We start from the raw sequence: 15,921 nt of genomic DNA, 5'->3' as shown, positions 1-15,921 counted from the left end.
TTTCGCGGATGTTACCGAAGAGGAAGTTCGACGAGCCATAAACAGCTCGAAGAACTGGAGGGGCCCAGGTCTGGATCGGGTGCATAATTTCTGGTATAAGAAATTTACCAGCGTACACAGTCGGTTGGCACGCAGTATAAATGAGGTCATGAGTCGGCCGGAGGAATTTCCACCCTTCCTCACTGCGGGGATTACCTACCTGATCCCTAAGAAGGACACGGTGAAGGACCCCGCAGACACAAGACCGATCACTTGCTTACCAACCCTCTACAAATTCATCACGTCCATTATTAGTGGAAGGATCACTGCGCACCTCGAGACCAACAACATTCTTTCCGAGGAGCAGAAGGGCTGCCGAGTTGGGTCAAGGGGTTGCAAAGAGCAACTCATTATCGACTCGGTAGTTGTAAGGCAAGCAACTAAAGGCCAAAGAAACCTCTTTAGTTGCTAAATCGATTATGCCAAGGCTTTCGACAGCGTTCCGCATACCTGGCTGATCGATATCCTACATCTGTATCGCATTGATCCGAAACTAATAAAGTTTTTGGCGACAGTCATGGAAGGGTGGCATACCACCTTATCAGTCCGTACATCTGAGGGTGCTAATACCTCAGAGCCCATCCGTATACGGAGGGGCATCTTCCAGGCGGATTCGTTGAGTCCCCTCTGGTTGTGTATGGCACTGAACCCCCTTTCATGGCTACTGAATGATGCTAGAGGGCATGGTTTTGCAATAAAGTATGGCTTACGTGCTAAGTGCGAACTGACACACTTGATGTACTTAGATGACATCAAGCTGTATGCTGATACTGACAACCATCTTAGAAGTCTGTTGCGAATAATAGACATGTTCAGCCGTGATATTCGGATGGAGTTTGGATTAGACAAGTGTCGAATCCAAGCCATCCGCAAAGGTCATCACGAGCCGCATGCCGGACATAGCATTGGTGACCTCCACATCGAAGCTATGACCGAGACAGACTTCTACAAATACCTAGGAATTCTGCAAGGAACCCATGCTCGAGTTGGTGATCTGAAGGAAGCTCTGCTGTCCGAATTCCTGCGACGTGTAAAGCTGGTGCTGAAATCGCATCTCTCGGGGAAGAATAAAATAAGCGCGTTCAATGTATTCGCTATCCCTTCACTGGCTTATGCATTCGGAATATTGCCGTGGACGAAGACCGACCTGGAAAACGTCCAGCGGCGGATACGAACAACTATGTCCAAATTCCGAATGCATCACCCAAAGTCTGCCGTGGAGCGGATGAACCTGCCTCGTGACATCGGAGGTAGGGGCGTGGTTGACGTGGCGACACAACATCATCGCCAAGTCGACTCGCTGCGCGATTATTTTTACAGCAAAGAGCAGGCGAGTCCCTTGCATGCGGCTGTCTATAAGGCAGACTCTGGGCTGACTCCACTTAACTTGAAGGATCGATCCTTCAATCCTCTGAGTGGGGTGAAGTCGGACCAAGAGCGGATCGATGAATGGAAGTCGAAGGTAATGCACGGTAAACACGTGAATTGTCTTTTGCAGCCATTTGTCGATTCGCATCTGTCGAACAGATGGCTGTGTGCTGGGGAGCTCTTTGCTGATACGGAGGGGTTCATGTGTGCCATTCAGGATGGCGTGGTCGCCACCCGAGCTTATAAAAAGCTCATCATGAAAGAACGGGTGGAGAACGACCAGTGCAGAATGTGTGGTTCAGCGTTAGAGACGTTGGACCATCTCATTTCTGGCTGTACTGTTATGGCACCGGTGCAATACATCACCAGGCATAATGCTGTATGTAAGGTTATCCATCAAAACCTTGCATATAAGCATGGGCTGATAACGGGAACATGTCCGGTTTATCGATATGAGCCGCAAGCAGTACTTGATAGTTCTGCTTACAGCATGTATTGGGACCGGCAAGTTCTGACTGATCGTCATACTCCACACAACAAGCCTGACGTACTGTTAGTTGACAAGACGGGTCGCTCCGCGTATATTATTGATGTTGCTATCCCCCATAATAGCAACATTGAACGGAAATACGTGGAGAAGAAGGTGAACTATGAGCCATTGGCTCGGGAAATCAAAGAAATTTGGCGTCTCGAGCGGGTGGTTGTAGTTCCCATAATATTGTCAGCTACAGGTATTGTACCTAAATCCCTGACGGCTTCCCTTGATGTCCTGGGACTTTCGCACAGTCTGGTTCAAACCATGCAGAAGTACACCATTCTGCATACGTGCTCGATGTTGCGGGGAGTACTGGACGGATTCTCCCACTGACCTACCACCGGCCACCACCACCAGTGCCCCTTTAGTTTTTAAGTAGGTAGGATCGTCCGAGCCTAAATGCTTGGCATTTAGTGCTAGTATTAAGTAAAATCCGGCATCTGCCGAGATTGTGATAACTCGGAAAATAATAATAATCGTTGGCGCAACAATCCATATTGGATCAGGGTCTTGAAGTGTGTTAGAGCACTTCATTCAAGACCATAACGGTCCACTAGGAGGCAATGTGGTCAGCATTGCGCTCGCCCGAGATTATTACCCTGATTTGACTCAGGTACTCATTCACAGCTGAGTCGACTGGTATCCGACGTCAAATCACGATACAAATTCCACTGACATAACCCGCAATAAAGTGCTTGCCCCTTCTGCATGAGGTATAAGTGAGGAGACCTGTCAACTACTACTTTCGTCAGAAAAGACACGGCCCAGAATAGTGAGAGCGGAGGGCAAACTTCTCGGGAAGTCCTGGAGAGAACTGAAGCACATTGCACCAAACCGACACTGTTGGCATGGTCAATGCACTATGTTTTATTCATAGGTCAATAGCAACCATACATGAGGTGCTATCAAAAATTACAATGATTTTTTGAACCTAGCAGGACACTTATTTATTTATTTATTTATTTATTTATTTAATAAGGACACTATACAGAAAACAAACTCCTCATTACATATTGTCCTCAGAGGGAGAAGCAAATGAATGGTCTACTTTACGCTTAAAACTAGATAAGAAAATAGAGTCAAAGGACCCAAGTTGTAGGGCGTCGTAGGACCGGCATAGCCTCGGGATTGGAGAGTGGAATTAAGTCTCGAGCTGTGCGAAGGATATCTCTAAAATGTCCGCACTACGTGTGTTATGAGACGAGGCGATACGGAAAGTATTATAATATCCGAATTGCCAGAGCAGTCCATCAGGCAATTGCAGAGTTTATAAAGAGTACACATATCACCGAAGATACGGTGTTGTTGCAGGGAGGGGGAGATTGAGGCAACCCGTGGAAGGTTCTTTTTATAAAAGAGGGTCCGGGTGAATTTGCGTTGAACAACTTGGAGAGCGCGGCAGCATTCGAAATAAATTTCGAATGTTGCGAACACCAGCGGACAGATGACGTCACCGGCGCTCTCCACTCAGTTTAGACCTCGCTGCAGGAGTGAAGAGCAAAGTGCCATGTAGGTGACGAAAAATGTCATATTTTAAGAAAAAAAAGGAATGACTAACAAAAAAAAAAGATATCTAGGGAGGGAAGTCGAGTAATGTGAGTTTAGGGAGGAGAATATTATGGTCAACGGTATCAAAAGCTTTGGAGAAATCAATGTAAATAGCAGGTTGTAGCCCTCCCCTCCTTCCCCGTTTTGATATGAAACTTGCCCCACTTTCGCTTTTTAAAGGGCAATTCTTAGACGGATGCAGTGTCCCTAGTTTTGTGGCATGTGCAGTATTTCATTGGCCGTGTCCAATGACAATCTGAAGAGAGAGTGCATTTGCTAATATGCAGCATACCTTCATTTTTTCTGACGTTTAGCACCCCTTAGCTTCTCCAATGCACTTCACCCAATGTTCTAATTTCCATTCCGACTTACATTAATATTAAATTTTCAAATGCTCAAATGGTCGTTGATAAATCTCAATATTTTATTACAAATGGAGCCCAACGTGGAACCGTATACTTCCTAGGTTCATCTCCCAACATTCGTTTGGTTCCATTATTTTAACTAGTGGAAGATACCCAACTCCAGCTCACATCTTCGTTTTGGAGTGTTGGATTGAAAACAATAGTCTTTGTTCCCGACAAGGTGTAACGCCTTTTTTCGCCAGAAACAAGTGTTCCTAAGCCTCAATTCTCCCAGCTCACCTAGCAAGGTAGAGTGTCTCATCCGTTTCTTATAACAATAATAATAATCGTTGTTGCAACAATCCATATTGGATCACGGCCTTCAAGTGTGTTAGAGCACTTCATTCAAGACCGTAACGATACACGACAGGATTACAGTACCCTGTAGGAGGCAATGTGGTCAGCATTGCGCTTGATTTGACTCAGTACTCATTCACAGCTGAGTCGACGGGTATCCGACATCCAGTCACGATAACAAATCCGTATAGTATTCCATGAAGGTGTGTTCCAAGGTGTCGAAGGAGATGCGTCCAGGCCATGGAGAGTGTCTGACCCTGACCTTCGTTTGTGTGGTGTTTAAAGCTTTGGGTTCTTTAAATCTCAGGAATGCGGGCCATGTCAGCTGGAAGCTATAGGCTGTGCCGTCCGAGCTTTTGGCAACTACCTCTTCTTACCTTAATATGAATGACGATTCCTTCTCGACTTCGACGTGCGGTTACTGATCCTTGCTCTTTTGTGGCAAGGAAGAAGCTGATAATCTACGGGTATTTGAGTGTAAAGCTGTGCCTGGCTGTCCCCAATACTTGGTCTCCGGTCAATTCTCCAACTTCAAACAACGAACGTTAAATTGGCGTGGATCCCGACGTGATATCCTTTTCATCTTCTCTCATTTTAAGAAAACAGGAGCGGATGAGAGTGTAGCATTTGGTTAGATAACGGAGATGGTAGCTAGATGTTAGGTGGATCCGGCCGTCCGCAGTGAATTCTATAATTATCCTCCTATTATACGCACGAGGAACGACTCTCTCGATGTTTCTTATACTGGAGTACACTTTGTACATCAAGGTGGAGGGAAAGGGTAAACTCCTCACGATCCGAGTAGATGACCTTGTGGCTATCCAAGTCTCATTGGAATCCGGGAGAAGCACTCGAGAGGCAATCGTTGCCTCGGGAGACGAAATCCGGGCTCTACCGGAACAAGTCGCAAAACTGGTGTAGTATTGTGAAAAGAGGACATTACCACTTCTCCTCGGCTGCGATGCCAACGCCCACCACGAAATCTGGGGAAGCAGCGACACCAATCGAAGAGGTGAATACCTTCTTGAGTTTATTCTTAGCAATAAGTTATTAATATATAACTTAGGGAACACTCCAACCTTTGTGACCAGCACTAGACGGGAGGAACTAAACATAACTCTAAGATATACTCTAATGGAATTGGAGGGTGTCGGATGAACTCTCTATGTCTAATCACAGGATAATCAGATTCGACATTGAGAGTAACTCCGAAATAAAAAGAATAATAAGGGGGCGGTGACATCAGGAGCGAAATGGAACTGGAAACATTGGTGGAAAACCTCAACACAGTCGTCATTGATGCTTATGAGGCCAGCTGTACGGCTAGGAAAGTTAAGTCATCAAGGGATGTACCATGGTGGAATAGGCCAGAATGAGAACAGAGGTATGAAAACTCTTCAACCGGGCAAATCAAACCGGGGACTGGTAGAGGTACAAAAATGCACTGACTGCGTATAGCAACGCGATCAGGGAAGCAGAACTGAACAGCTTCAGGGAATTCTGTGAAGGGATCGAACAGATCACAGAAGAAACCAGGCTTTACAAAGCTGTAGCCAAATATGGGGCAATATCCTCTGTCTGTTTGAAGAAGGATATTTACCGAGAATGAAGAGGACAGGATACACCTTCTTCTCAGAACTCATTTCCCGGGGTCCTACCCCACAGTGGCAGGCGACAACATCCTGACACCCCTACAACGAATAAAAGGAGAAAAAAGGAGAACTAGAAACTAGCAAAAATGGTATGCTCAGAAGCTAGGATAAGCTGGGCAGTGGGAACGTTTAAATCGCTGAAATCACCCGGATTAGATGGTATTTTCCCAGCACTAATCCACAGAGGCCAAGGAATCATCTTAGAGTCTCTTCTGAGGGTGGTCAGGGGGAGTATACATACCAAGGGTATGGAGACGGGTAAAAGTGGTCTTTATTCCGAAAGCGGATAAAAAGGATCCTTTCCACCCTAAATCACTGTCAACACGTTTACCGGGCAGGACGGTCAACTGAAACTGCTCTGTATCAGCTGACAGAGGTAATACGGGATGCCATAGAAACAAAAGAAATAGCACTATATCCGTTTTTGGATATCGAAGAACCATTCAACAACACATCGCACACAGAGATACAAAACGCCCTGAACCGCAAAGGAGTGGGAAACACCCTGGCATCCTGGATGGACAAAATGCTAGAAAGCAGGCAAATAGCAGTGCCGACAGGTATAAATTCTATTATTATGAACACTAATCAAGGTTATCCACAGGGCGGGGTACTATCCCCGCTTATGTGGAGTATGGTAGTGGACGAACTCCTGGACGTGCTAACAAATACTGGAATACAAGTGCAGGGTTACGCGGACGACATTGTTTTAATCTGTAGGGGTAAATATGAAGATACCCTATGTGATAGAATCCGAACTGGAATAAGGGTTACTAGTGCCTGATGCAGGAAGGTGGGACTGCGGATCAATCCAGCCAAAACCACCATAGTACCATTCACTAGGAGACGTAAGCCTGATAACCTTAGAACCATAAGATTACATGATATGAAGGTGAAATGGCAGAGGCCAAATATTTGGGAATTACGTTAGACCAGAAATTGCTCTGGAAGACACATGTCGGAAACATTTGTCGGAAAGCCACGAGAGCTCTGATGACTTGTAGGTCCATAGCAGGAAAAAAATGGAGTTGCAGCCCGAAGATACTACTTTGGATATATACTGCAATAGAAAGGAAAATGATTACCTATGGAGCGGTAATCTCGGCAGAAAGAACTGAATTCAGCACACAACCCTTACAGCAGAGGGAGCGGTGCCGGTGTGATTGGTGCAAGGAAAATGTACTTCGAGCCAATGGGCAGGTACAGTAGCATATTCCAGGCGGAAATATATGCCATAGACAGATGTGCCTCCTTTAATCTCCAAAGGAACTACAGGGAGCAGAACATTGCTATTCACACCGATAGCCAAGCAGCAATCAAGGCACTTAGGTCCAACCAGGTGAACTCTGAACCCTATTGGGAATGCCTTTAACAGACTGAATACACTTGGCTCGTCCAACATATATACTCTGGGTTCCAGGCCATGTTGGGTTGGGAGGCAACGAGGCAGCGGACGAACTAATCAAGCAGGGACGCCTTTGCACGGGCCAGAACCCTTCTGTGGAATCGGAAACGGTTTCATGGCTATGACACTAAGAAATGAAAAGGAACGGTTGAGGGAACTATACTGAGCGAACCTACCAGGGATGGAGCAGTCCAGGGTGCTTATTGGGGGATACGAACCCATGCGCACAAAGTATTGCTTAAACCTCACCAAAACGAACCTCCGAATCATAGTGGGAATTCTCACTGGTCACTGTCGGCTAAACTATCACCTAGGGAAGCTAGGGATATCTACGGACACTGCCTGCAGGTTTTGTGAGGAGGAGGACGAAACCTCTATACACGTCTATGGGGTCCTGGGTCCGGCACTTGTACAAAGTAGGTCGATACATCTGGGAGAACACTTAATACCAGATGCAAAGTTGAAAGATCTGGAAGTGGGGAATCTACTATAGTTCCTGACGGTTATAGGCTTGCTTGGCATACTATAATTAATAGGTACACTATAACCAGTAAAAGGGGCACAATAGTTCCTAAAGGACGCGGTGCGACTTTCTCTTAACAGAATAATAATAATTTTCATGACAATTGAATTTTCACCTGTCGGTACTTCTATTTCCCTACTCTCTAACATTCTGCCTATCCAGAAGGTAAGAGTTTTTGCCACTCCCTTGTGGATCAGGGCATCTCGTATCTCTGTTTGCTGTGTCCAAAAACAGACACAGTGTTTTATATTTTGATTTAGGGTGAAAGAGATCCTTTTTACCCCCTTTCATAGTAAAGGCAGCTCCTGCCCGCTTCCATGCCCTTGATATATATCACAAGGCTACACTGCCCCTTAGCACTCTTAGAGAAAGCCTGGGACAATGCCATGTGCTCCGGATGATATCTCCCCCTCGGACACCACCTTGTCATGGTGGGGGAGCCTGTAGTAGTTTACTACTACACTAAGGGTGTCCAAAAATATGAATATGGAAACGATGGATTTAAACTCTCCAAGTGGTAAGAAGTCACAGACTTCGAATCCACCCGCGACCATGAGCAATCATGTTGCGGCCGAGGCGCGGATTTTGGAGGCCTCACCACATTCATACTCGCCTACAGATCAATCTATAGAAGGCATGCTTTCTGACTCAGTGGAAAGTTTGCGCTTGGTGCCTACGGCGCAGTTAGCCAGAAAGGAAAGTACGGAAACTTTCAAATTGGGAGAAACTGGAAATCCGACTACGGCTGAATTCTGCCTGTCAGAACCATCTGCTTCATCCTTACCAGGAAGAGCGGAAGAACGGGAAGCTGGTGACGTGGACGCTACTGGTTTAACCTCAGTATGTGGAAATGGATCCAAGCGGTCCGGACACCGTGAACCTGGAAAGGCCCGAAGCCGACGGCAGAAGAGAGCACTGCGAAGGAAGATGAAGCACCTTGGGAATGAGGACATGGACGTGGCTGTACCACTAGGCGCGGTAACGCCCAGAGAAATCGCACACAAGGAAGCGGAATCTCCGGCGGAAGATGGGGATAAACTGGAAACCCCGGTAAGATCCACACTGGACGCACCAGACTCTTCTGTCAGCGACAATAGACTAAGTTTATGTCGAAAAACATAAAGATTGGTCAAATCAACCTGCAGCATGCCAAAGCTCCCTCCTACCTGTTGGCAGCGAGAGTGACAAAGCTACAGGATTTCACCTATATCTTTTTGGTGCAAGAACCGTGGGTTCGATTTAACAGAATCTGTGGCATTGGATCAGTAAAGGGGGCTAGGATCTTCTAAGACGAAAGATCCATAAGACCGAGAGCTTGCGTCCTGATGTCAAGACGGTTAGAGGCAACTATGCTGAGACAATATTGTTCCCAAGACTTAGCTACGGTCATCATACAATACCAAATAAATGGCGAGAGGAAAAACATCATATTTGCCTCCACTTATTTACCCTATGATTCTTTGTATCCTCCACAGACGCAAGAACTTTGGGATCTGGTGGCGTATGCAGAGTGGTCTCGAACTCTTAATAGGTTGCGATGCGAATGCCCAACATATTTGTTGGGGCAGTAGCAAATGACGACGGACAAATACTGCTACCACCAAGTTTAGGAGAAACAGTCCGTGCAATTCATCGGCTAAAAAATCACAGGTCGCCAGGAGCCGATGGAATTACAGCCGAATTGGTTAAATATGGAGGCGACCAGTTACACCAAGTGGTTCATCAACTTGTGCTCAAGGTATGGGACAGCGAATCAATGCCCGACGATTGGCAGCGAGGCATAATCTGTCTCATACATAAAAAGGGAGATATCACACAGTGCGGCAATTATAGAGGTATCACGTTGCTGAGTACCATCTATAAGATATTCTCCACTATCTTGCTAGGCCGGATAGCCCCATACGCCCAGAACATCATTGGCCCATACCAAAGAGGCTTCACTCCAGGCAAATCAGCAACAGATCAGATTTTCTCTCTGCGGCAGGCGATGGAAAAACTGTTGGAATATGGACAACAGTTGCACCACCTGTTCATCGACTTTAAAGCCGCCTATGATAGCATAGCCAGGGTAAAACTGTACACGGCCATGAGGGAATTCGGTATCCCGACGAAATTAATAAGACTGACTAGGCTGACCCTGACCAATGTGCGAGGCCAGATAAAAGCAGCAGGATCACTCTCAAGACCATTCGACATCAACAACGGTCTACGACAAGGGGATGCGCTATCATGCGTCCTCTTTAACCTGGCCCTCGAGAAAGTAATCCGTGATGCTGAGGTGAATGCAAGAGGTACGATCCTCTTCAAGTCCACCCAACTACTGGCCTATGCTGACGATATCGACATCATGGGAAGAACCACCCGAGACGTTCAAACTGCCTTCATCCAGATCGAGCAGGCGCTGATTGGCGCGAGATCTTGGGCTGCACATCAATGAAGGCAAGACAAAATACATGGTGGCAACGTCAGCACCGAAGACGAATCAACCAACAACATCAAACCGCACTGGTCAAACACAAGCACGAACAAGAATAAGGATAGGGGAATACAACTTTGAGACCGTTGACAATTTCTCCTATCTAGGGTCGAAAATCACAACCGATAACAACTACGATGATGAAATCCGCGCACGGTTGTTGTCAGCCAACAGAGCCTACTTCAGCTTACAAAGACTGTTCCGCTCGAAACGTCTCACCATAGGGTCAAAGCTCTTACTGTACAAGACTATGATCTTGCCAGTCCTCATGTATTCCTCGGAAGCTTGGGTTCTTAGCAAGAAAAATTGCGAACTCTTGGCCGCGTTCGAGAGAAGAATCCTCCGAAGAATTGTTGGCCCCCTACATGAGGATGGACGATCCCGTAGCCTACACAATGACGAAATCTATGAGCGATACCATGACCGTCCGGTTGTGGATAAAATCCGGCTCAATAGGTTACGGTGGGCGGGTCACTTAATCCGTATGGATGAAGATGATCCCAACCGGAAAGTCTATAAGGGCAATATCTATGGTAGGAAAAGAAGACGAGGCAGACCCTGCCTAAGATGGAGCGATGGCGTGGGCCAGGACGCCAGACAGCTTTTAGGGATATCGAATTGGTGGACCTCGGCGCAAAACCGGGATGTCTGGAGTTCCTTATTAAGGCAGGCCTAGACCGGATACCGGTTGTTGCGCCGTTGATGATGATGAGTAGCAAATGCAATCCAAGAGGAGAGAAGCTATTTGATTTCATCACTCCAGCTTGTCTTATGACTGCAAACGTAGGGTGCGCCCCTACGTTCGTGGGACCGAGAAGAAGCGAAGTAATTGACCTAACAATCTCTACCCCAAAATTGTTAGAGTTGATTACACACTGGCGAGTGCTAGACGAGGTCTCACTGTCAGATCACCGATATCTAGAATTCAATCTGACTATTGCGGGGGAACAGTCTGCAGTACAAAGACGAAACCCTAGGAAACGGAATGAACTTCTTGGCAATAAAATACAGTTCCCTAGGCGACTAAGGACTCCTTTGGCCCTGGAAGAGGAATTGAAAACTCTGAACGGCACACTATTAGAGTGCTATGAAGAGGCTTGTCCTATTTCCCGAGGCCAAAACGGTAAAACGGTTCCTTGGTGGAACCGAGAACTGCAAACTGCAGGCGACTTCTAAATTATGCTTGCAAAAGTAACAAGGACAAAAACTGGTTAAATTTCAGGAACTCACAACGTGAATATAAGAGGCTCGTGAGGTGCTCGAAACGAGATTCCTTTAGAGCGTAATGTGAGGAACTGGAAGGCGAAAGAAAGACTTCAAGGCTGTGCGGAGTCCTCAAAAAGGATGAGTCGGCCAAGTTGGATTCTCTTAGAAAACCCGACGGTACTTTCACGAGCTCCAGACTGGACTCAGTACAGACCCTCCTGGAAGTACACCACCCGGGGGAACGGGTGAGAGAAGTGGTAGGGGGAGAGTTGACGGTTCTTGCAACCCCTTCAACACGCAAGTGTTGCAAGAGGAACTGGAACACTGCGAAAGTGGTTGTTACCCATGAAAAAGTGAGAGCTGCCATACTGTCCTTTGAACATTTCAAAGAACCTGGCATGGATGGCATCTATCCGGCAATGCTAAAGGAGGGTATGGAGCATTTAGAGCGACCTCTAAGAAATATTTTTCGAGGATGTCTTGTTCTGGGCTAGGTGCCTTCTTCTTGGCAACAGGTTAAGGTAGTTTTCATACCGAAACGTGGGAAAGATGACTATTCTAATCCAAAGAACTTCAAACAGATCAGCTTGACTTCATTCTTGCTGAAAGGTTTGGAGAGACTGGTGGAGCGTCACATTCGTGGAAGGACACTTAGGTCACACCCACTTAGTGAAAACCAACATGCTTACCAACGTGGAAAGTCCTGTGAGTCTGCTCTTCATTCTTTGGTCACAAAGATAGAGGATGCAACTTTGAATGGTGAGTACGCGATGGGGGTGTTCGTGGACATTGAAGGGGCTTTTGACTGTGCGCCTTTTCAAAAACTTTGTGATGCCGCCAGAGCGCATGGTGTTGATGATGCTTTAATTAAGTGGATCCATGCTATGCTAACGCAAAGATTGTTGTGCGCTGAGGTAGGGGTCGATCGCTATCTGACTACAGAAGCGACGAAGGGCTGCCCTCAAGGAGGTGTGCTTTCGCCGCTTCTGTGGAGTATGCTGATCGACTCACTGCTATGCGAACTGCAAAATTTGCCAATACACGCTCAAGCTTATGCTGATGACGTGGCTGTACTTGCTGTTGATCGGGATTTTGGAACGGTGTGTAGGAATATACAGCGTGCCGTTTATTTGATAGACAGCTGATGCCTTAGACATGGTTTGTCAGTTAATCCAAATAAAACCACAATGGTTTTATTCACAAAAAGGAGAAAACTGGATGGACTTTGTCTCCTTGAGATGAGGGGTTCTACCCCCTAACCCTAACTCTCCGAAGAAGTGAAATATCTGGGGGTCACTCTAGATAAAAAACTTCTTTGCAACAAACATGTAGAGGTAAAGATGAAACGAGCTCTCACAGCTTATGGGCTGTGCAGACGGACTTTTGCCTCGACATGGGGACTCAGGCCTCATGTGGTAATGTGGATATACGTTGCCATCATTAGGCCGATGTTCGTATATGCATCCGTAGTGCGGTGGGTTAAGGTGAGACAAAAAGGTTTTCACCGTAAACTAGCTGCACTGCAAAGAACTGTTTGTCTGGGTATCACTGGTGCCATGAGCACGACATCCGGCGCAGCTCTGAATGCACTACTCAATTTGCAGCCCCTGGATATATTTATTCAAAGCACTGCAATGAGAGCAGCTCATAGGCTAATTCGATTAGGTATATGGGAAAACAACGGATGTGGGGGGTACAGAGCATTGGAAGAGTTACTGGGAGGACTAAATCCAGTTCTTACAATGCCTTCCGATTCTCGTGTCCCCATACATCTGTTTGGTAGAAGATATGTAGTTATCCTGAAGCGTAGAGAGGACTGGGAAGACCCAGAGGAATGCGTGGCGGGATATACGGAAGTCTTCTACACCGATGGCTCAAAAACAGAAGAGGGTTCTGGAGCCGGAGTCTACATACCTCTCGAATAAAACCGAGAGCTGGGCTTTTCCTTTGGGACAATATGCAACGGTTTTTCAAGCCGAAGTTTATGCAATCCTAAGGGCGGCAACCTGGGTGATTGACGAGCGGTTGAAGGGCAGGCGCATCGCAATCTGCAGTGACAGCCAAGCTGCACTGAGGGCATTGAGCAGTCCTTTGATTACCTCGAAAATCGTTCAGGAATGCAGAAACCGTTTGAACTCTATGTCTAGATTCAATACGGTGGAATTACTCTGGGTACCTGGTCACTGTGGCATAGAGGGAAATGAAATTTCGGACGCTTTAGCGAAAGAGGGGTCAATCTCCCCTACGCCGGGACCGGAGCCAGCAATTGGGGTATCAGTAGCATTGACTAAATCTGTTTTCAAAAACTGGGAAGAAGTTTCCCATAATGACAGGTAGCAGAGCTTAAATGCTGCTCGACACACCAAACTTTTCCTGCCAGAACCCAACATACGTACCGCAAAGTTTATCCTGTCGAAAAGCAGGAGGACTTGCAGGTGTATTGTGGACATTCTGACAGGCCATAATTCACGAATCCGGAATATTCCGTTAGACGGGGGAGGCGAGTACAATGGGCCAACACGGCCTGAGTGCTCAGAAGCTGTAGCTTCTCCCCCACCATACACACACACGCTCCGGATGATTTCAGTGGTTTAAAGGTTCCCTCTGCCCATCAGACTCTGGCTTTTGAGCAACAAATCAAGAAAAAATTTCTACATCATTTCAAGCAAAGACCATTTGTAGAATAGAAAATAAAATAAATAAATAAATTTCATTTGGAGAAAGGTATGTTGAGTATGTAGAACTCCGCAATTTCAGGCAATTAAAATTCTTTCTCCTGAATACCAACACTAAATATTTAGTCAGCGTTTCGCGTTGGTAATTGCAATGTATACGATATCGAAACTTGATTAATTGAGCAGTTTATTGGCCTTTAGTAGAGATATGTTTGGAATGCAGAAAAGTTTGATGCTAGAGAAATTAATCAGGTGCTAATAACAAAGGTTTATAATAACCCACGTACAGAAGAGGTAGAAATTCATTCATTTGTTCTATCATTGAGGATGGAAGAAATATGTGGATATGGGGAAACCATCGGAGAATGTTGTGAACACAACACCGATGCAGTATGAAGCTCAAACTTTTCCAAAAATTAAATCGTGACCTGAATACTTAATGAATTTAATTTGTATAAGTAACACTCTTCGGAATATCTCTTGTGACTGCTTACCAAAAATAGATCTTACAGACTATCTGAAATCATAGTTATTCTCAACTTACCGTCTTCAATTATCTACACTTTGTTTACTAAACTCCAACTCGTGCATTTCACATACGCAAAAATCTGAGATGCTTTCAAAATGACTCAGTGATCCATCATTGTGCACGTAAAACTCTCCGCTAAGGTTTGCGTAATTTTGTGTCTTTTACACAACCACAAAAAAAAACTTGTTCCTTCGTACTACCAACAAGGCATAAGGTTGAAACTGAGGCTCCAACACGAAGAGTGGGTCGTTCAAATGGGTCTCCACTCTGGGCCACTAAGTCATTGGAAAGGTGAACGCAAAATTCACACCGCGCAAAAAACCAAACAAAAAGTATGACCGCATACACTACCGTGCAATTCGTATCGATGGCGATGCCAAAAAAAAAAACAAATCAATAAAAGTATTTGGGTATTGGAGAACTTTCGTGTTGGTGTTATGGATACTTATCACTTTTTTTGACCAGAACTTGGATGCACTTTCAGCTCACAATATGCTCGACATGTCGAAAACTCGCTGTGACCTTCTTGAATTCTCGTTCCACATTTCAAGAAAAACAAACGAAAAACTCGCTACTTAATGCACTGTGACAAGCTAACGAAATCTAGTTGGCCATAAATTCAGTTTTACAACGAATATGCGGGTTTGCATTTAGTTACAATTATACTGACGAAGTGAACGACATGAAAAACACAGAATAGATGGCGAAACCAAAACGGCGTTCTTCGTTTGCGAGTATCACTTAAACAGTGGAAAGAAGCCACTTTTTTTTTTACTTAGTGACTTTAATTAGCCTGTAACCAAGTAATTAAAAATTCTCTAATATTGCGTTAATTTTACGGTTACATGATTCATGGTGGTTAGTTATTTACGTTGTTATTACGCGCGATACACGGGAGCGGAAAACGAAAGACTCAAGCGAGTAACCTTCTGTATGGGCGAACGTAACTTTCGTAACTAAACAATGCTTGGTTCGACAGCGCTGGAACAGCTTGGGCTCTGTGGAGTTTCAAAAGCATGCAGGCTTACGATAGTTGAGAGAAGATGAGAGTTAACGCTGAGTTACAGCAATAATACTGAATTCTGAAAGCTTTCGTTGGAATAATGTCTGAATATTACGGCCACCAAGTACCCTCGTATTTTGAATTTTTTCCAAGTTTGATTTTACTGCTATTAGGAAAATGTGTCTCTGTTTAACCGGGTTTAGTATGAAAGTAGTTATTTTATGACTTAAATTATGGTTCGCCTCGATCCCTTCAAAATTA

General features: G+C 45.5%; 1 protein-coding gene across 1 annotated transcript in view; it reads right to left on the bottom strand.

Moving 5' to 3' along the window:
- The window catches only part of LOC119661640, a 112,383-nt gene extending 96,784 nt beyond the window's left edge, over positions 1-15,599 (bottom strand). The window contains exon 1 of the mRNA XM_038071068.1: positions 14,673-15,599. The gene's annotated coding sequence lies outside the window, so the exon portion shown is untranslated. The remainder of the gene's footprint in view (positions 1-14,672) is intronic.
- Positions 15,600-15,921: the final 322 nt, after the last annotated feature.

The sequence above is a fragment of the Hermetia illucens genome, chromosome 1 (genome assembly GCF_905115235.1).
Source record: "Hermetia illucens chromosome 1, iHerIll2.2.curated.20191125, whole genome shotgun sequence".
Classification (NCBI taxonomy): domain Eukaryota; kingdom Metazoa; phylum Arthropoda; class Insecta; order Diptera; family Stratiomyidae; genus Hermetia; species Hermetia illucens.
Note: the sequence above shows the minus strand (reverse complement) of the source record. Positions and strands in the feature narration are given on the sequence as shown.